Raw genomic sequence first — 20,549 nt, forward strand, 5'->3', positions numbered from 1 at the left:
CCATGCTGCCTACTTTGAGAGCTTGAACCAGGTAACCAGAGGCAGTCATTTTGCCTCATAGTGATCTGGGTGTTTTTTTAGGGCAAGACAATGCAGTTGTCTGTTGCAGAGGGCTGCTGATATCCAGGACCAGGGAAGAATGTGAGTCGGAATTCCAGAGATCCCATGAGGCTGTTAGTCCACAGTAACAACAGGCAAGAGAAGGGAAAGCTATAGTAAGTAAGTACAGTATAGTAAGCCGCCAGATGGAAATTCTAGGATAATTTCAGTTCTCTTCCCACTAGTAGCTTGAATTCTAGTAAGGTGGCTGTTGATGAGAGGGGTTCGAGTGGTTTTCTTGCAAACCTTCCAAGAACTAATAAAAACTATGCCAAAGGTATTCACAGAGTATTAAGGGACATGTTTGGTTTAATCGGGTATCAAAGGATGGGCATGTGGAACAACAACCAAATCTTGGCCTGGATGGGTGATGAAAAGCATGGGGAAGATTTTTTGTAGCAGCTGGGAGTCCTCCCACACTGCCCTTTATGGCTTAGGAGTTGCTTTCTGCAGGGTTGCAGGGTATGCTGGAGATGGAGGAGAGACAGCCCCTCCTAGTAGCTTTGGGGCCTTAAGGAGAGAGACCTTTCTGCATCTTAACCCTGTATAAAACAAGGAATTTGGACTGGATGACTTCTAGCACTTTTACAGTTTTTCAGTGCTTACTAGGCACAATACAATATACATGTGTTAACTCATTTAATACTTATGGTGGCTCTGGATATAGAATGGTGACATCCATGTATTACAGATGAGGAAGCTGAGGCTCAGGGTTAGTTCAGTGTCATACAGTTAATAAGCAGAGAAGTCAGAATTTGAAATGAGCTCTGCCTGATTCCCAGGTGCTTAGTTGTTTTTTCCTAGTGATAACTAATTAATAGTCAGCGATGTGAATGTTCTCCCTCTTCTCTGCTTCCCACCTCATTTAAGCTTCTTGCTTCCTTCCAGCCGACTTGACCTCCAGTGTTGAGGGGTTGAAAGACTCTAGTGTGGATGAGACACAACTGGCTTTTTGGCCCTCTGCCTTCTCTTCTCAGGCTGGTAGCTATTCAGAATCTGGGATCGAAACTTCTGAGAAAAGAACTATAATACCTGCAGTTCTGTAGCTTCAGCAGTCGTCCTACAACACACCCTGTTGGCATAACTAAACTCTTATTTAGATGCCATAGTAAAATTGCCACACAATCCTGTAACAGTTTATTTTGTGTTAATGATTTAATCATTAGTTGTTCCAAGTCCTGATAAATTATAAATGTGATTTGCTACTGGTTAAATGCCCCTAATACTTCAGTAGTAAAATGCGTATCAACTTATACGGTGCTATTTTGTCATATACTCAGCTAGGTCTCTAACCATCAGGTGAAGTTCAACATCAGTCAGATTTCTAATTTTTAGATTAATGAAGGTGGGTTTAACGGTTTATGCTACCTCTACATATATGTGACTCCTAAGAATTTCCTTGGATGTGCCCTGGGGTGCTCCATGTCTTGGTGTCAGCCTTGTGGTACAATAGAAAGAATACCGCCCTAGGTTGGGACCTGAGTTTGCATTCTAGATGTATGGCTAGGGGCCAGTTGTTAAGCTTTGTGAACCTCACTCTTTTTCACATATAAAAGAGGATAGTGAGGATTAGAGGGGGAAAGTCTGTGAAATATCTAGCATAGAACCTGGCACTAATTGGTGTTCAGAAATTAATTCATTGCAGTTTGAGAAATGAGTAGAATGTGTGTAGAAAAGTTAATATGGATGGCAAAGTGATTAGGCAGACTACCTTGCCTTTTTTTTTTTAATTTTTAAAAAATGTTTGTTTATTTTTGGAAGAGAGAGGAGTGTGAGGAGGGGAGGGGCAGAGAGAGAGGAAGACACAGAATCTGAAGCAGACTCCAGGCTCTGAGTTGTCAGCACAGAGCCTGATGCAGGGCTCGAACCCATTAACCGTGAGATCATGACCTGAGCTGAAGTTGGAGGCTTAACTAACTGACCCACCTAGGGACCCCGACCACCTTGCTTCTATTTCAGGACTCTGCCACGTCTCTGCGTATGCCCATGATGACTTTCCATGTAAGGTCAGCTGAGGTATTTCTAGAGAAGGACTCGTCCTGAGGAAACAGTCGTGTTTGTTTCATCCTGGGATGCTTAGTTTTCATGGGAGGAAGCAGTTCTAAGGAGATTGTTCAGAACTTTCAGTAATAGTGCAGTGTTTCTATTTGACCCATTTTGTAAAAAGAAAAGAAGACATGTTAACTGATTTTCACCTTTTTTAGGAGGTTCCTCTGAATACCTCAACAGTTGGGCACAAAATCCATAAGCAAATCTTTGACCACTGGTAAACCTCAGCACCCCAGAATGTTTTCCATAACTGCAGTACTTAGAGTATCTTTCCTGGGCTCATTCCTGCTACTTATTCTTGAAAATGTGGTAAAAAGTTTATCTTCCATGATATCAGAACTCTGTAAGATTAAAAGCTGATAAACATTTTATGACCATTCTAAATAAATTAATCCGAACTATAATATGCTTTAAACAGTGTAATCACTGGTGTTCTATCTCTGCCAGTGTTCCCCACCCTTTATTATTATATTTCCCTCTTGGGTTCCTGGTAGACTTTTTGGCAATGCCACTGTCCCTGTCACTACCTTCTGACATTACTGCAGAATTTTCCTGTTTAGGTTAGTTTGTGTTTCAAAGTAAGGTGATTTTTCCTAGCACTAATATATGCTTTTTTTTTTTTTAACGTTTTTATTTATTTTTGAGACAGAGAGAGACAGAGCATGAATGGGGGAGGGTCAGAGAGAGGGAGACACAGAATCTGAAACAGGCTCCGGGCTCTGAGCTGTCAGCACAGGAGCCCGATGCGGGGCTCGAACTCACGGACCGCGAGATGGTGACCTGAGCCGAAGTCGGCGCTCAACCGACTGAGCCACCCAGGCGCCCCTAATATGTGCTTTTAAAATTACCAGGGACAAGATGACAGATTCCTTTTTAGAAATCCTACAAACTGTTGTAAGGCCATTGGTATCACTCTTTGTAACAGCTGTTAAAGAGGTTACATTTTCTCTGGAGCTATTTGATGAGCCCACCCTGGTTTCTTTTTCTTCTTCTGTTAATGCTCAACAGAAAACTGTAGATAGTTAAGCCACAACTTTCAGATCTTGTGCACATTGCTTCTCTGGTTTACTGCCATAGGATACTGTAGCAATATCTTACAGACATCTTTGATGGCCAATCAGAAGCAGTTAAATTACCTTAAATTTTTTAAATGGAACTCTGACAGCCAATAAGAAATCCTTTGGGTGGGAACTGTAACAACCCTTTCGTGTGATTTTAAAGAACAATTGTAAATTTGCAGTTTCCTGTGTTTTGGAAGCACAAGAGGCCCTAGTGCATCTGCTGTGTGCATTTGCCAGGCATTTCCAAGCCTTAAGTTCCCTGTAGTTTGAAGTCTGGATCTGACCCCTGTTCTGCTTCTCAAGGTAACTTTAAAACAGGAAGTGTACAAAGGAGGTAACTGATGACGTGAACAGCCAATCATGGCTTTGTGTTCTTAGCTGATAAAGCAGCTCAGCCAATGGGACCACTCTGGAGGCAAGGTTTGGTGTCAAATAGCATGCTAGATTGAATGCCTTTGACTGTTAAAGTGGAAGGAGGCTGCAGGGCTTCATTGGAGCCTCGGAGTTTTTCACTGAGGCAGGGGTCAGCTGAAAGACAAAGAAAAATGGCGAATAGTTTGCTGGGGGGTGGGGGGACAGCTGTTCGGGTTTTCACTGGAGTGGACATTCCAGACTCAGGTTTCTGCATCTCCTGCTGCCTTTTGTTTCCTCCGTCCTTTTGGGGGGGAGGGCTAGGAGTGACTTAAATTCTCCCTGTCCGAGGAGATATAAATAACTACATGTAAAATTAATGCAGTTCCCGGTAAGTTTAATTCTTTGTTTTGTGTTAAAATGGTAGAAACTGTTTAGCTTCAGAGAGTGTAGACAAGTTGCACTGTTTCAGAAAATGGCCACTTTACATTCCATGCATACCTTTTGGTGCACCTAGAATACCTTGCTCTGTTTAGATTTTGCATGCCCTTCACCTAGGATTTCTTTTCCTAGTTGAGTATTGACAAGATCAGGTACATGAAGAAAGGCTAATCATTTTTCAGGGGCACACAGAAACAAGGCACTTTCTCTTCGCATTGGGTAAACTTAACTGTTTTCCAAATAATTTTCCTTTGTTCAAGTGCACTGAAGCTTTCCTACAGAATAAGCTGAGTTGTTGTAAGACTTTTTCTGTTTCCATGCACTTTGTTGACATCTGTGTTTTCAGAGGTGGAAACAACACTATTGCTGTGCTAAATTTGTGTGAAAATACGGTTTGCACGAATGCAGCTTCTAATGGTGAAGGCCCACATGGCAGTGTGAAATTCTCCCGGTAACTTTCTTGATTTACCTGTCTGCTTCTATTCTGATAGTACCAACTAATTAAATAACAGTCTTTGTTTTGAAATGCACATTTGAGCTTAGAATGCTGGTGAGGAACATACTTTTCCACTATATTGGTAGTGACAAGAGCAAATCTTTTTCTGTCAATTTCACACATTTTTGTCAGGCATTGATTTGGTTCTTTAAAGTGATGTGAGCAAAGTGCTTTTCATTTTCTGTATGAAATATTTCGAATCCTAATTTACCTGCAATTTGTGAATTGGAAAGTTAAGAGTACAGGCAACCCTATCTTTTGCCCTTGATATATTTTTCCCCTCTTTTAGGGATAGGAAGCTAATGCTGGTTGCTAATCAGTAACCAGCCAGTTTTTGTGAATAGTGCACTCTTCTGTCCCGTGTACTAACATCTATAATACACTTGATTTTAAAAAGCAGTTCTTTGTTTTCTTCTTATTTGCAAATATGGAATGAAGGTCATTGGAACATTTCTGCAGCAGACTCAGTGTGGAGCAGTGAGCCAGCAGTACTCAGTCTCTGGGTAGGGAAAAGGAACAGGCCCTAGTAGAGAAGTTTGGAGGGTGTTGATTTGCCTTCCCCTGGCTTCCCCTCCTGTAAGGGATTTACCTGAGAGGATCGATAGGGGTTTAGGTTCGGGGCTCTTTGAATTGGAGTGGTGTTGCAGTGAAAGTTGCTAGATGCAGGCCTCTGTCGTTGCTCGCAAAAGTGACCTTGAAAAACTGCCGAGGAGTTGAAAGATTGAAGGACAAAGTTTGTTTATACAGATTTAGACTGAAAAGCTCTATTTAAGATGAAAAGAGACTGTACTTCTGATGTTCAAGTTGAGTGGTTAGTAGGAATATGTTATAGATTCAGATTAGGAGTTTTCAAGCAATAAGACAATGGGGCTGCATTCATTCTCTCTCCCACTCTTCTCCGTTCCTTCCCCCAGCAAAAAAATTCTAAATCCTTTTGGTATGATAGTTGAGTGAACTGCCTAACAGATTCAGAATTCCTTGCACGCTACCTTGTCTTCTGTGTAATCTAGAGGGTTCTTTAGTGAAGAATGGCATTTCAGGAGTTCAAAGCAGTTATGTTTGTAAAACTTCTTTGGGGGAATTGGAATGCTTATGGTAAGAAGACTCATTCTGGGAAGTTAAATCATAAGAGAAAGGAGTATGTGTTAAGGATTACATTTTAACAGGTAATTAATTTCCATTTATTTTTTTATAAGTCATTGATTTATATGTTACCAGTTGCTCCAGGTTTTATGTATGATTTAAAAAACTCGTAGATACGGAATGACTCTGTTAGCCTGGGAGAGGGCCTGGAGCAGGCAAGGCAGAATAAGTGGGGCACAGTACGAGGCCTTGATAAAAACTCTTTCTCTTGAGAACTTTGTGGATTTAGCTTCTTGGAAAGATATGTGGCTATTGCCTCTAGCTTGGGTTCTTAACCTTTCAGAATCATGGACTCTTGAGAATCTGACCCACTACCTGGAAAAATGCATATAGGCATGCCTATGCAGAACTCCTGGTGACTGAGAAATCTTCCAGTATATGCCGAATGGTCTTTATGTGATCTCCTCATTTAATACTTTAGCCAGATAAATGTTTCCCAGAAAAAGGAAGGAAACTCTACTTCCATAAGGAGCAAAGGCCTTCTAGAGTTAACTATAACTTAGACTAGGGGTTGGTGTGTAGGGATGGGTGAGGCTTAGATGGGGTCTTAGATTTGGGCATTTGTTTACTCTGATGACAGTATATGAAGTAGTATGGTATAGTAGCAAAAGCAGGCTATTGAAAGTCAGGAGACCTGTGTTCAGGTTCCACTCAGCTATCACCAGCTTTGTGAGCTTGGGCAAGTCAGCCATTTAGTGTCAGCTTCCTCACATGTAAAAATGGGGCCTAAAAATAGCACCTTCCTATTTAGTGGTGAGGCTCAAATGAGCTCATGTATGTCAAAGTGCTTTTGCAAATTGTGAATTGCTACATTAATATAAGTTGTTACTAATCCAGACTGTTGGGGGAGGGGTGTTAAATACTTAGGAAGATAGATGGGCATCAGAGAAAAGAATGCCAGTATTTTAATATTTTTACAAAGGAGTTTACTTAAATTCGACACGTCTTTGTAAGCCGGTTCCATGTGCCTTCACGTGCATATTCCCATTTGTGCTGACATGATCCTATGTAATTCATATGTTGAGACCATCAAACCTTCCCTTACCAGGATTCCTTTGAAAGAATTTTAACCCCTTTTTCAAAAATTAAGAGTCTCTCAGAATAAGATGAAATGGGAATGCTGATTTTTAAAAAACCCTTACTAGATTTAGGAACCTCTCAGTAAAAACTGGGAACCTGTTCTGATTTGTGTTACAATGCAGGTGAGTTCTAATAGTTAGTTGCAGATGTTTACTAAGCAGAGGTTACATTTTTAGTTTGTGCACCAAATATTTATAAAGTAAACTGGAGCCATTTTTTGTTGTTGTTTGCTTTGTGGTCATATGATTTTTTTGGTCAGTTTTCAAGCTTGGGAGGTAGTTATAGCTTGCAAAGTAGTAGCAAACCAGTCAATGTTGGGATAAAAACTAAAAAAAAAAAAAAAATAGTTGGTCTCTCATCAAAATATAAGCACTAGCATGAATTTCACATAGCTGATACATATTGTGACAGATAAATTTCCAAGATAAATGGTGGAAACCCAGGGGGGGTTCTTTATCACCCATTTTACATGCCTGGTGTCCTCTATTTTTAGGACTCTTTTTCTTCCCCTGGGGTGGGGTGGATATTTTGTGATCTATTTGATTTCCTGTCCTATTAAGTCACTTCCTCTCAGGCGTGGTCAGTCAGCATTGATGTCTGCCTCCTTTCTGTGCATTGAAAGAATCATTCACACAGAATAAGGTTTGCCAAAATTGGCATTGGCCTCTCCAAATAAAAGTCCGCTTCCAGGGATGTGTATATTTGAAAACAACAGTCATGGTCACTGTGGGCTTTCTGTTCCTAAAACAAAATGAGATCTCCTTTTAGAGAAGCTATATACTTTTCGTGGAGGCATCAGTAACCCCAAAAGCATTCTTAAAGCTAATCATTTATACATGGTCTTCTTCATGAGTGGATTTATTTTTGCCTATTTCTATCCCCAATAACATATGCATACAGAGTTTTTATACTCTTAAGCTGATGGAAATCATTCCAGGATCTAGTCTACTTCCTTTCTTGTAAAGTGGGGAAGTTGATGCCCAGAGAGGTTAGGTGCCCTTGTCTGTCAGCTGCTTTTTTTTTTTTAATTTTTAATTTTAATGTTTATTTTTGACAGAGAGAGCAAGCAGGAGAGGGACAGAGAGAGGGCGACAGAATCTGAAGCAGGCTCCGCAGAGTCTGATGCAGGGCTCCAACTCATAAAAAAACCGTGAGATCACAACCTGAGCCGAAGTCAGACCCTTAGCCAACTGAGCCACGCAGGTGCCCCAGTCTTGTCAGCTTTTTAATGACTGGCCTATGCAAATTCAGAGATTCAGCTCCCACTTAGTTCATTCCAGGTTTCTTTACTTTTTATTTTTCATATTTCTCTTCCTTTTGGCATATCCATACAGGTTTGCTGTTTGAACACAGAAGGAACAGAGAAAATGGGCTAGGTAAGAGGTTCAGAAGTCTCCATGTGGAGTCTGTTGGTTAGAAAGTCTGCTGTGGCAGCAGACTTATAGTCCCTTTTGGGATATGAAGATTTCTTGCCTCAGCCAGTTGCTTATTCAGAAAGTAGAGAATCAGCTAGGAAGCTAATGGTGTCCACCTGGCTGAGGTGTCCCAGAGAGCTGGTTACTTTCATATATTACAAGGAAGTAGACTAAGGTGTACAAACACAACACCCGTATGCCAGTTAGTTGGGTTTTTGTTTTGTTTAGTTTTGATTTTTTGGTGGTGGTGGTGGTGGTGGTGGTGGTGGTGGTGGTGAATACATCTTACAAACAAGCTAACTCCCAAACAAGTTTGGGCCTGGTTGTTCAAGTGAGTCAACTGGTATTTATAACTAAGGTCTCAGGATCGTTTTATTTTATTGTTTATTTATTAACATTTATTTATTTATTTTGAGAGAGAGAGAGAGAGAGCATGAGCAGAGGAGGGGCAGAGAGAGAGGGAGAGAGTGAGAATCCCAAGCAGGCTCCATGCTGTCAGTGCAGAGCCCGATGTGGGCCTTGAACTCATGAACTGTGAGATTGTGATGAGTTGAAATCAGGAGTCCCATGCTTAACTGGCTGAGCAACCCGTGTGCCCCTCAGGATCATTTTAAGCATTCGACAAGACTGAAATAGAAATCGTTATCTGTATACTCCCCAAATAATATTTTAACTATGTTGACTTTAATCTTTACCACCAACAGTTGTATTGTGTGTCTGCACGTGTGTGTTTGGGTAGTTGTGGATTTGGTTTTGTTCTTATTTTGCATTCTCTGATAGACTATAATCTACTTGAAACTTTCATTTTATTTACTTATTTTTAAATGTTTGTTTATATTTTTGAGAGAGAGTGCAAGCAGGAGAGGGGCAGAGAGAGAGACAGACAGACAGACACATAATCTGAAGCAGCTCCAGGCTCTAAGCTGTCAACACAGAGCCCGATGCGGGGCTCGAACTCATGAACTGCAAGATGATGACCTGAGCCACCAAGTGCCCCCTGAACCTTTAACATTTTTTCTTTGTAGTTGCATTTCTTTTCACCACCTTCATATATTTGAATTAAAGTTACAATTCATTGAAAGAATGAGAGCCTGAATGATGTGCATCTTATGTAATGTTTAAGTGCTGAGGCATACCGTGTCTGAAAATTAGAATAGACACAGCTGGATAGTATCTTCCTCATGTCTGAATTTCCCAGAAGCTTAGTTTTCTTTTTAATCTCTTCTCTCTGCTGCCTCACTGTTGGGCCCAGATCTTTAGAACTTGGTCAGATTCTGTTTGTATTGTCATTCTTCTCTTCCTGTCTCTCCCCTTGGTGTCCCAAAGCCAGACCCCACTGTTCAATAAGTGACCAAAAGTTTTCCTCTGTTGATTGTTTGCTATAAATTGAGTTACAGTGCTGCACTCTGTAGTGAAAAAGGGCACTTGAAGGGTAAGAAATAAAGGTAAATTCCAGTGTAAATGCAAAACTAAAGAAAAAAAATCTAGTAAATGTTTAACTTTAAAGTGGCATAACATAGTTTATGACCTTGTATTCTTTAGTTCAAAGGAAGAAAGGAGACAAACCACAGCAAACAGCAGTGCTGATTCGCTTGGTTACCTTTTTTCTTGGAAGTATTATCATTTGGTCTGTCTTCATCATTTCATTTACATAGAAAACTAAAGCAAGACCTGCTTGACTGGAAATACCCAGATAGAATGAATTTTTCCTTTATCTCCTTAACCTGTATAGTTCTTACCTACGAGGAAGTCCCAAAGGTGTACGCTCTATACTTTCTTCCACTAATTCAGCATGCACGCATGTCTTATACGTGGAGACTTAAAAACGTGCACAAAAAGAGGTTAGAGTGGGAGAGAGCCAAAGCATTAGAGACTGTTAAAAACTGAGAACAAACTGAGGGTTGATGGGGGGTGGGAGGGAGGGCAGGGTGGGAGGGAGGGCAGGGTGGGTGATGGGTATTGAGGAGGGCACCTTTTGGGATGAGCACTGGGTGTTGTATGGAAACCAATTTGACAGTAAATTTCATATATTAAAAAATAAAAAAAAAAATTATGCTGTGGAAAAAAAAAACAAAAACAAAAACAAAAAAAAACGTGCACAAATAACATTTTACTCCAGGACCTAACAATCTGGTAGGAGAAACAGAGGATGTATATCAAGTACATGAAACTGATACGGAAAGTACAAGCAAAGGACACAATTCAGAGGAGGGGAGACCTCTACTTCTGACTTAGGAATGAAGGAAGGCAGTTTAACTGAGCGTTGGACTCAGGGAGGTAAGAACAAGGGCATTCCAAGCATGGGGAAAGGAGGAGCAAGGTCATGACTGAAGAAGTGCAGCATGTGCCGAAGAGAGCAGTGAATGGTCCAGTCTGCTTAGACCATATAAGGAGATGAGTTAGGGACAGGAGGGAGTGGAAAAAGAAGTCCGGAGAAGTGAGTTGGGGTCTGCTGTTGGAGGGCCTTGACTGTCAAGAAATTTGAACCATCTCTGCTTGAATTGGTGAACCGTTGAAGATCTGGGGTAATAGATTGATGTGGCAGTATCAGGTGTGTGCTTTTATAAGATTTATGAAGAGATTTATTATGTATTTATTATGTAGACATGAGTAGAATTTGAGTGGAAGGCACCAGAAACAGTGAACGATGCAGTGAGTTTGCATACTGGGTTCACAACCCTTACAGGATTGTTATGGGGGTGAAAAGGGAGAGCAATGCTAGTACCTGACACACAGCACTAAACCAGTATTAGGTATTATGATCATCATATTTGTTATTATATGGAGATGATGAGGGCCTGAATAGAGATAGTGGCCATATGAAGAAAGGTCAGGAGATGGACACTGTTGGACACTGTTACTACAGAGCCTGGAATTGATTAGAATTGAACAACAGAGTCTAGGACAACTCTGAGGTTTCAAGCCTAGGTGACTGGACGATAGAAACTGAAAAGTTAGAAGGAGCAGGTTTGGGGAAAGAGGAAGAATTTGGACACATGGAGTTTGAGTTTGAATTCTGGGTGGCTTTCCAGTTGGGAGGTCCAACATGCAGGACTGGAGGAATAGCAGAACTGGTAATGTATACTTGGAATTTGGGCTGTAGAGATTATGGCTGAACCTGGGGAAAAGATGAGAGAGAATCAAGGGACAAAATAGACAGAAGGACCGGAAGAATAAAGTTTCATGTCAAAATTGGAAACAAAAGGTTGTACCCTCAAGCTGAGACATGTAGAAGTGAACATAGTGGAGTTGTCTAGGTCAGTGTTCTGTAAGCTTTTTTGATTGTGCACCCCTATCGTCTGAGTGTGCAACTCCCATATATGCGTTAGTATTCTTTAAAATTGCTTATTCCTTTTTTAAAATGTTGGTTTAGTTAAAACCAGAGAATATCTATAGCTTCCCTATTCCAGGCCTACATAACGAAGTAAGGTGTCATTGTTAGCCCACATTTTTCTCAGAATACTTAGAGCACCATGCGTGATACATGATCTTGTGACAAGTTAAACGGAATGAGGGCGTCAGTATCAGCCCATAGCTTAACTATTCAGAAAGCTAATATTAACATTTTCAGTGTGTGCTTTGATGCGTAGAAGACTAGAAATCCTGCTTTAAAATCGGGTGGCCTTCATTTCTTCTGAATATGTACAAATATTTCCTTGAAATGTTTTCCACTAGTTCCTTGAGATTAGTTATATATATGTTTCTGTATATGTGTGTAGGTATGTATAGCCATAAGCTTTCTTGTTTAAGTTTTAACCATATACACACTTCTGTCCAGTGCAAAAACTAAGTCATTCGATGGCCTGGGTGGCTCAGTCAGTTAAGCATCTGACTCTTGGTTTCGGCTCAGATCATGATCTCACGGTTGGTGCGTTCGAGCCCCACATCGGGCTGACAGTGTGGAGCCTGCTTGAGATTCTCTCCCCCATCTCTCTATGTTCCTCCCCTCCTCGTACATTCTCTCCAATTCTCTCTCAAAATAAGTAAATAAACTTAAAAAAAAATTAAAACAAACAACAAAAACTAGGTTGTTGGTTTGTTTCCCAAGTCGCATGGGGCTTGATCTTCACTGGTGTTAACTTTATAATAAAGTCTCAAATGGCAGCCTCTGCATGAAGCATAAATACACATGTAGGAATTCGGTAGCATTTGCTTAGCAAGTAACTTATAGCCACATGATCATGATAACACTAATGAACAGCATACAATATAAATTACCAGCAATAGGATAGCCTCATCTGTAGGATTTAGCAGAACTTTTATTTTGTATATTTTATTTTTATTTTTTTGCAGAACTTTTAATATAAGGCACCTATATTTAGTTTCTAGGCTAGGTATGTTGTAATTACCCTCAATTTAAAATAAAAGTAATAAACTTTTCACTGAAGAAAAAGTGGTAAACTTCCAGCCATCCTACGTTGATTATTAATTTATATCCTGAATTCCATGATTATGTCTCTCCTGGTAGTTAAATGGCCAAATACCCATGAAGCTAGCCTTGAAGGTAGTTAAGTAGCATAATAGTATCTAATGTTTATATGAAATAGTACGTTACAGTTAATGGAATGATTTGATATCCATTCTGTCACTTGGTATTTACCTAAGGTAGGTAAGACAGAAATATTATCCCCATTTTGTGGGTGAGGAAATAAGAGGCAGAGCCTAGTGACATAAGCCCTGTGCTCTTTGCACCTTGTTACTTTGTATGAAAAACAAGCTATAGCTGTGTCCATCTTCTAGGACTAATTCTTCCTTCCACCTCTTCTTGTGTGTGCTGCTCTTCCCCAGAAAGGAGACACACATAATCTTACATGAAATGACTAAACAGTTGATCATAAAAGGAGCAAATATATATAGTCAAACTGAATTACTATTTTTTTAAAATTTAATGTTGATTTATTTTTGAGAGAGAGAGAGACACAGAGCACGAGCGGGGGAGGGGCTGAGAGAGAGGGAGACACAGAATCTGAAACAGGCCCCAGGCTCTGAGCTGTCAGCACAGCCCCAATGTGGGGCTCAAACCCACAAGCTGTGAGATCATGACCTGAGCTGAAGTCTGATGCTTAACCGAATGAGCCACCCAGGTGCCCCCTGAGTTATTTTTTTTAAGTTTATTTATTTTGAGAGAGACAGAGACAGTATGAGTGGAGGAGGGGCAGAAAGGGAGAGAGAAAGAATCCCAAGCAGGTTCCACACTGCCGGCGCAGAGCGTGACCTGGGCTCCATCTCACAGAACTGAGAGAGATCATGACCTGAGTCAGACGCTTAACTGACTGAGCTACCTGGGTGCCCCTATTTTTTAAGTTTTCTCAAACATAGCCGCTTTTCTTTTCAGAACACGGCATAGTGCAAATAGATAGGTACTAAATGAGTACCACCAGTGTGGTGGGAAATTTGTCTTTCCTGAATCCTAAATTCACTAAGGTCAGGTAAGTAGTTGAAGGACTTTTTCCGAACGGATATGAGGTTAGAGTTGTGTTATGTGTTCTATGGTGTTCCTTAGTTGTGCAGATGCACACATTATGGTGTGTATTGGGCACCCCCTAGATTTGTGTTCTTATCTGGAACCACAGATTGGTATTTTTAGATGCCTTATGGTGTTTTTAGATAATCAGTTGCTTTATATTTCCTAGCTGTGATTTCTAATCCTTGCTTTACCCCTAGTGAGGTAGTTAGGACAAAGGAATTCTGATTTCTTGGAGTGATGGCTGCACAAGTAAAATAACATTGTCATCATGTTCACAATGTGGCAATAGCTATAATTTTGCGACACTGAGTAATACTGAGTCAGGTGATTCCTCCTGTTAATGTGCTCGTCTGGAAACACCTCCAGCCAGAGGGCCAGGCTAAGGCTATCTCTGAACCAAAGGGAAGCAGTAAAGGGACTTCCCATCACCAGGCCCCCAGAGAGTTAACTTGATCTACCAAACCTTTTCATCCTCACTCTTGGTTAATGACCAGATAACCCCAACTTCCCAGTCCTTGTGGGCAACTGCAGCTTTAACCAGTTTGAAAACAAAGCTCTCCACTTTGAAATGTATAAGAATCTGGCATCTTGGTCTTTTGGAGTACTTCTTCCAGGAGAATGATGGACTTATTTATGTTCCAGGCTTCGAAGACCCATACATTCTTAAGTTTTTGGTCCTCTGTTGAGTTATTAATTCTACGAAGGGAGGAGGACATGCGGTGTAAGAGCACAGAACTGAGTGTCAGGACACGTGGATTTTCATTTGAGCTCTGGCATGTGCTTGCCCTGTGCCTTCTGACAAGTCCCTCAGTCTATCTGAAGTGTTTTTGTCAGATGGGAATATTAATTAGTACCTGTGCCGTGTTTATAGCGAAAAACAAATGAGATGACAGAAAGAGAGCTACTGTACAAAGTGTACATACAGCATGTACAGATGGAAAGGACTAGCATTACCATCTCAGTTGCTTTCCACTCTTTGAAGTCGTCTTTACATTCTCAGTTCCTGACAGCTACATACCTGGAGGTAGAAGGGTCAGTGCTTGTTGGGCCTGGAGGATTTGTTTCTTCTGCTTTTTTCATTGCCTGCCTTCCTTTCAACATTTAAGTCAATGATAAAAGACACTTAGCAGAGGGCAGAATTCAGTGTGTCTGTGAATCAGCAGAATCCATACAGCCAAATCAATACAACCAAGTTCGTATTGACATTCTTACAATACCCTGCAGGTTTTTAATTGAGAATTCTTTGCTCACTGCCCTACCCCCGGTTTTAGATGGATTAACTCATCAGCACAATCTCCCATTTTTCCAGTGGAGTCCATGATTAGAGAATTATCTGCATTCGTGGTATGTTTTCTGAAGAAGAACAGGTTTCTCTCCATACCTACTTTTTTTTTTTTTTTTTTTTTTTTTTTTTTTTTTTTACTTTTCTGTTGGATTACTGCACAAAGGTTATTGCACAGCAGAGTACAGGCACTTAAGAAGGGGTTTCCCCATGTGAACATTTCAGAGAAAAGGACCCAGAGTGAGGCCAAAGACACTTGGAGTCTTAAAATAGTTCTTTTTTTTTTTAATTTTTTTTTTTTTTAACATTTATTTATTTTTGAGACAGAGAGAGACAGAGCATGAACAGGGGAGGGGCAGAGAGAGAGGGAGACACAGAATCTGAAACAGGCTCCAGGCTCTGAGCTGTCAGCGCAGAGCCCGATGCGGGGCTCGAACTCACGGACCGTGAGATCATGACCTGAGCTGAAGTCAGACGCTTAACCAACCAAGCCACCCAGGCGCCCCTTAAAATAGTTCTTGAGGAGCTTGTATTTGTCCAGTAGATTTGTGTTGAATTCCTACTATGAGCAAGGCATGTTTCCCTTGAGGATGTGCCAGAAACAAAGACAATTACATAAGAACTGGGGAGAAGATAGGAGCAGGGAAATTTTAGGCTTAAGAAATAATGTGCCAAATAATAACATGCCACACAAGTCTGACGAAAGTGAATATGTTAATTGTAGAAATAGATTTTATTGGGTGCTGGGAATGGTTTCTTGGGGAGAAAAAAATTTAGTGGTCACTAATTAGTGAGTGTGTATATTTAATTTGTTACAGTTGTACTGTAAAAAGCAAGCTTCTTAACAGTGCTCTCCCCCCCCCCCCCCAAAAAAAAAAACAAACGTAAAAGATTGGTTTCAGTCCATGAGATAGTCTGAATAGTTCTTGCTTTCAGAACATGTTCCCTGTACTCCAGGGTTTGGGATGGAGACGGAAGGAGCCAGAGGTCTCTTCAGAGCTCAAAACAGAATCTTTTTCTTAGCCTTTGGGGCCAGGTAGGGTGGAGGCTGCCTAGACTCTAGGTCTCCTGTGCCCTCTAAAGTAACAAGATTTCTTCTGAAGGACAAAGCAGCCACACACACTCCTAGCTTACAGAAGTCTGAGGTGTCCAAGGAGACATGTTCTAGGAATTTAAATGTTTTTGGCTTAGTCTGGAGGGGAAACCTGCATAGCTACTGGTCATTGACATTCTCAGGGATTTAAATGTGGAGCATTCCTAGTCATTTCCATTTGAATTCTTTGCTTATTTGGATCAGTACACTCATTCTAAATTTAATAGTTTAAAGGGCTTTAAAATTTATTTCTTGTCTATTAAAAGAGATGGGAGAAGATTTCTCTGTATTTGTTTTTAGCATATTTTCTAAGAGTCCAGTTTCAGATGCATGGAAACAAAGTAAGTCTAAATTAGAGGATGAAGCAAGTTGAGTTACTGGCTACAGTACCTAAGGGAGGTTGGACTTTGGACTTGATGTTCTGTCTGAGACCATTCAGGCCAGGATTAGATGTCTTATCTAGCTCTGAGCAGCGAAGATTATATGCCATCTGGCATTTGTATGATTCTTGGTATTTTTCGAGGCCTTCTAGCATGTATTTTCCCATTTGTGTGCTGCAACTGCCCTGTGAGGTGTTCCTGCAGGTGAACAAAGGCCCCCAATAAGTTAAGAGATTTGCCCAAGATCATAAACATAGCAAGTTAGTCGTCAGAGAGGGAGAACCTCCATGTCCAGTACATTTTCTTTATGTATTTATCCTGTACTTTACTGCCCCCCACTGTTCACAGCTGAGTATTCATAGGTGCTGCCTACTGACCTGGAGACATGCAAAGGGGAAGGAAAAAATAGGAAAGAAAAAAGAACAGAGCTTGGAAAGAGACAACAGAGAAATAAGAAAAGGATGTTTATATGGTAGTAGATAAGAGTGCTATTAGCATCTTCTATTATTGTCACAGAAATGATGGGAGTAGGTGTTTAAAAATGATCATTTGGGTTAAGGATTTGAGTCATTGATCTAAGCCAAGACTGCTTATCTCTCTGAACAGTTTGAATATACACATACCTTAAAACAGTGCAAAAAGTGAGGATGAACAAGCTGACTTAAGGCAAGAACAGAATTTTAGAGCTCCACCATTAACTATATTGTGATCTTGAGCAAGTAACTTAAGATAACTAATCCTCTGCTTTCTTATTTGTAAAATTGAAATATTGATCTCTTTATCACTGAGCTGAGTGAAGATCAATTGAGGGTAATGACTGTGACAAGTAGTTTGTGAACTCAACAGCTCTTAAGTTGGCATCGAAACATTCTGCAGAGTCCTACTTCTCACCTCTCCTGGGCACACACAAATACAGGATCCTTCCAGAACAGGAAGAGGTGGTTCTCAGGGTTTCTGAATCTCAGAAGGAATCCAGTAGGCAAAATGCCTCTTTGTTTTAGGATACAATTTAAAACTCAGGCTCCTGGCACTGTTTCTGTCTCCAACTCATGTCAGAATTCTCTTTCAGGCTCAGAGCCTGAAAAACCAGTAACTCTCCATTCTTCTTGCAAGAATTTATTTACTCTCCAGAGGTTGGAGAGTCAAAGAGATTAACAAATATTCCTGTGGGGCGGAGCGGGTTGGCCCAGCTCACTCCTTCCTAATGGAGGCTGAACAGGTGAGGGAGCTGTGTAACAGCTGTGTGATCTAGGGCAAGTGTCTCCACCTCTGGTGCTAAGTTTCCCCATCAGTAAATGAGGGATGACACTCGTCTGTCATGGAAGGATTCATTGAAATAAAACTTAACAGTTTCGAACTGGGTTCTAAATGTTATCTGATCCTTTTTGTGTAAAGGGCCAGATAATATTTTTGGCTTGCAGGTCATACAGTTTATGTTGTAACTGTTCAGCTCTGCTAATGTAGCATGAAAGCAGCCTTAGTGTAAATGAATGACGGTGCAGTCTTCTAATAAAACTTATTTTATGAGAACAGGCTGCAGGCCAAAGTTGGCCTGTGGTCTGTAGTTCACAGACCCTTGCTTTAGAATATTTCACTAAAATACTTGATTTTTTTTCCTCCAACATACAAAATAGTGTTTTATTGCTGTCCTGTATGCAGGGATGGTTTAAGAACATTACTGAAGAAATGAAGAAAGTGTGTGAAGTAAGATGTTTACACATCATTTTCTATTCCACAGAAACAAATCTTAAAATGTTTTGTTCATGCCTTCCTATAAGTTTCATTGCTTATACCAGATGCTGTGCCTTCATTTATTTTCTAGTTATAACTGCATTATGATCTGGCCCTTGTTTAAAAGATTATGTTGTAGTAGATAGCAAACAGAAACATGTTTTTGTTTTTGAAGCAAAGTGTTTCTGCTGCCAATTTAAAAATGTGTCCTTGTGAACAGATCTTTGGGGAGAGCAATGTGCAGCTAGTTCCAACCCTTCGTCTTTTGGGAAGCATGGTTTTTCTAGTAGGCAGTTTGAAAAGCAACTTCATACCTAGCCTCTTGGAGCTAAAAACAGACACACCCTCAAACATTGAACTTGGCATTAATCAGGGTTGGGGAAAGGGGTCTTTAGTCAGGCTGCATTATTCATTCTTATAGTACTGGATACTGTATAATCACCTGCGAATAGTAACTATGACTAGCTGATACACAGTCAAGTAAGGGGTTAGAACTTAAGTAAGAAGGTTTCTGGCACTACGCTCAGTGCCTTCTTGCGTGATTAAGTAGAAACCTTAGATGAGCTTAAATAAAGATTGTTGACCCCTCTTTTCTCTCTAGTCACCCTGCCTTCTTTTGTATTCATTCATTTATTACATCAACTAGTGAAGTGTCGGTCTTCCATACCAGACCACCCCTTTGGCCTGCATGGTGAGTATACATTGCTCCTGGAGTGCCTTAGTGGAATGACTGGCCCAGGGCCACCAATTAGTAGGCAGTAGGCCAGTTCACAGACGTAGGTCTTTTAATTTCCAGAGTGATGCTGTTTTTCTCCTGAAATTGTTGATTTGAGATTGGTTTTATTGTAGAGAACGCATGCCTCCTTAAGGTTTGAAATACTCTTTAGCCATGATTGATGATGGGTCCATCTGTACAAACTTTAGAACCAAATTGACTGTTGGTGGAATTGTTTGGTTTCAAAAGTCTCAGTTTTCAAATGTCATTTACACTTTTCTTTGTAGTTTAGAAGAATATCTAAAATAGCAAGCACAAATAAGCTTAAATCCTACCCCCTTCTTATCCATCTAGTAATTCACATTAACATTCTTTTTTTTTTTTTTTTTCTTTCTGTGTATCGCTCTCTCACCATTTGAAATATAACATTCCAACAGTTTTGGCTATTTCAAATAAACCTGGAGCTAACTACAATAAATATCTGAACAGTACTGGAATGTAATAAAAGGCATGCAAAAATGCTGGCAGTTGGGCAAGATAAAAAACATGTCATCTAATGACAGAGGAAGGCATACTCAAAATGCAAGACACAAAAGGGAGTGAAGAAGGTATGTGCTTTGCACATAGGGAGATAACTGATACATGTTAAGTTGGAGATACACAGGAATGATTAAGGTTGCTTATAGCCTAAAGGCCGCAAGTTGGATTGGGGGGCGGTCATTAGAAGGAAATGGTGGTACCAATGTTTAGATTTGTTTTTCAGTCAAAACTGGGCTAAGATATATTTGCATTTGACAGTAAGAGTATTGTTTTTAGGTGAAACCTGACTGCCTGGAATGGGTCAGCTCTAGTACTTTAATAGAAAGCAGCATTGGTCAAGGGTTGGGTTTCATTTCAAGGGAGCTTTCTTTGATCTTTTTTCCTTGAACAGTTGTTATATTAGGGTTTTAGGTATTATCTCCCAACAACATCTATTTGGTTTTAGTTATTTTCAAAGAGCTATAAAGTGGGTTTAGGAATATTGTAAAGGACTTTCATAGAGCGAATGAGGTTATGTGCCAAGAAAAGAGAGCTAAAGTCTAAAGGTACAGAGTTTTAGAAACCAGAGCATATTGCAATAAAACTTACATTTCTATATAATTTTATGAGGTAGGTCTTTTTGATACATCCTGTTTCATGTCTAGGCATATCACTGAGGGAGGATTTGGTGAATCGTGGTACCTGGTCAAGAGTAAGAGCTTGGAATATTTCCAAGATCTTAAAAAGAGGAACACTCTGTTCTGAGATGTTTTGAAAACTGCTTAGGTCTCTTTTTCTTTCTTCATCAATGATAGAGTAACTGGATATTAGAGTGACAGCTAGATTTTCCATCCTTGAATGATATGATTGAATCATCTCGTTTCCTCCATGCTTTTCTCCTTCTCTTCCTGCTAATGTATGGCCAGAGATACTTGCCCTCCTCCTACTTACCTTTTGTCATTAATTTTTCAAACTTTTCTAATCTGTCGTGGTCACCTTCCTGACAAAGTTCTGTCTTTCCAAAGATTTACACTTGGGAATGGTATGCACCCATGTTTCCAGGCTTCCAGTCTGCCTTGCAACTTGCACAAGGTGTGTATGGGGGTGTGGGGGTGTGCCCTTCCTACCCTGCCCTTTTATCTTAAATTCACTTCAGTAAGTTTCAGGTGGATTTCTGATTGTTGTCCTTCTTACTTTAAAGGCCCAGAGAGAACCCCCTTTATCTGA

At 40.3% G+C, this 20,549-nt stretch overlaps 1 protein-coding gene across 4 annotated transcripts in view; it reads left to right on the forward strand.

The window, feature by feature from the left end:
* The window catches only part of NFYC (nuclear transcription factor Y subunit gamma), a 67,672-nt gene that overhangs the window by 13,372 nt on the left and 33,751 nt on the right, over window positions 1-20,549 (forward strand). Inside the window, exon 1 of one of the 4 annotated variants that reach the window (XM_042996785.1) lies at window positions 4,011-5,663. The exons of the other annotated variants lie outside the window; for them this stretch is intronic. The gene's annotated coding sequence lies outside the window, so the exon portion shown is untranslated. Of the gene's footprint in view, window positions 1-4,010; window positions 5,664-20,549 lie in introns of those variants that run through there. 4 annotated transcript variants of the gene reach the window in all.

The sequence above is a fragment of the Panthera tigris genome, chromosome C1, assembly GCF_018350195.1.
Source record: "Panthera tigris isolate Pti1 chromosome C1, P.tigris_Pti1_mat1.1, whole genome shotgun sequence".
NCBI lineage: Eukaryota > Metazoa > Chordata > Mammalia > Carnivora > Felidae > Panthera > Panthera tigris.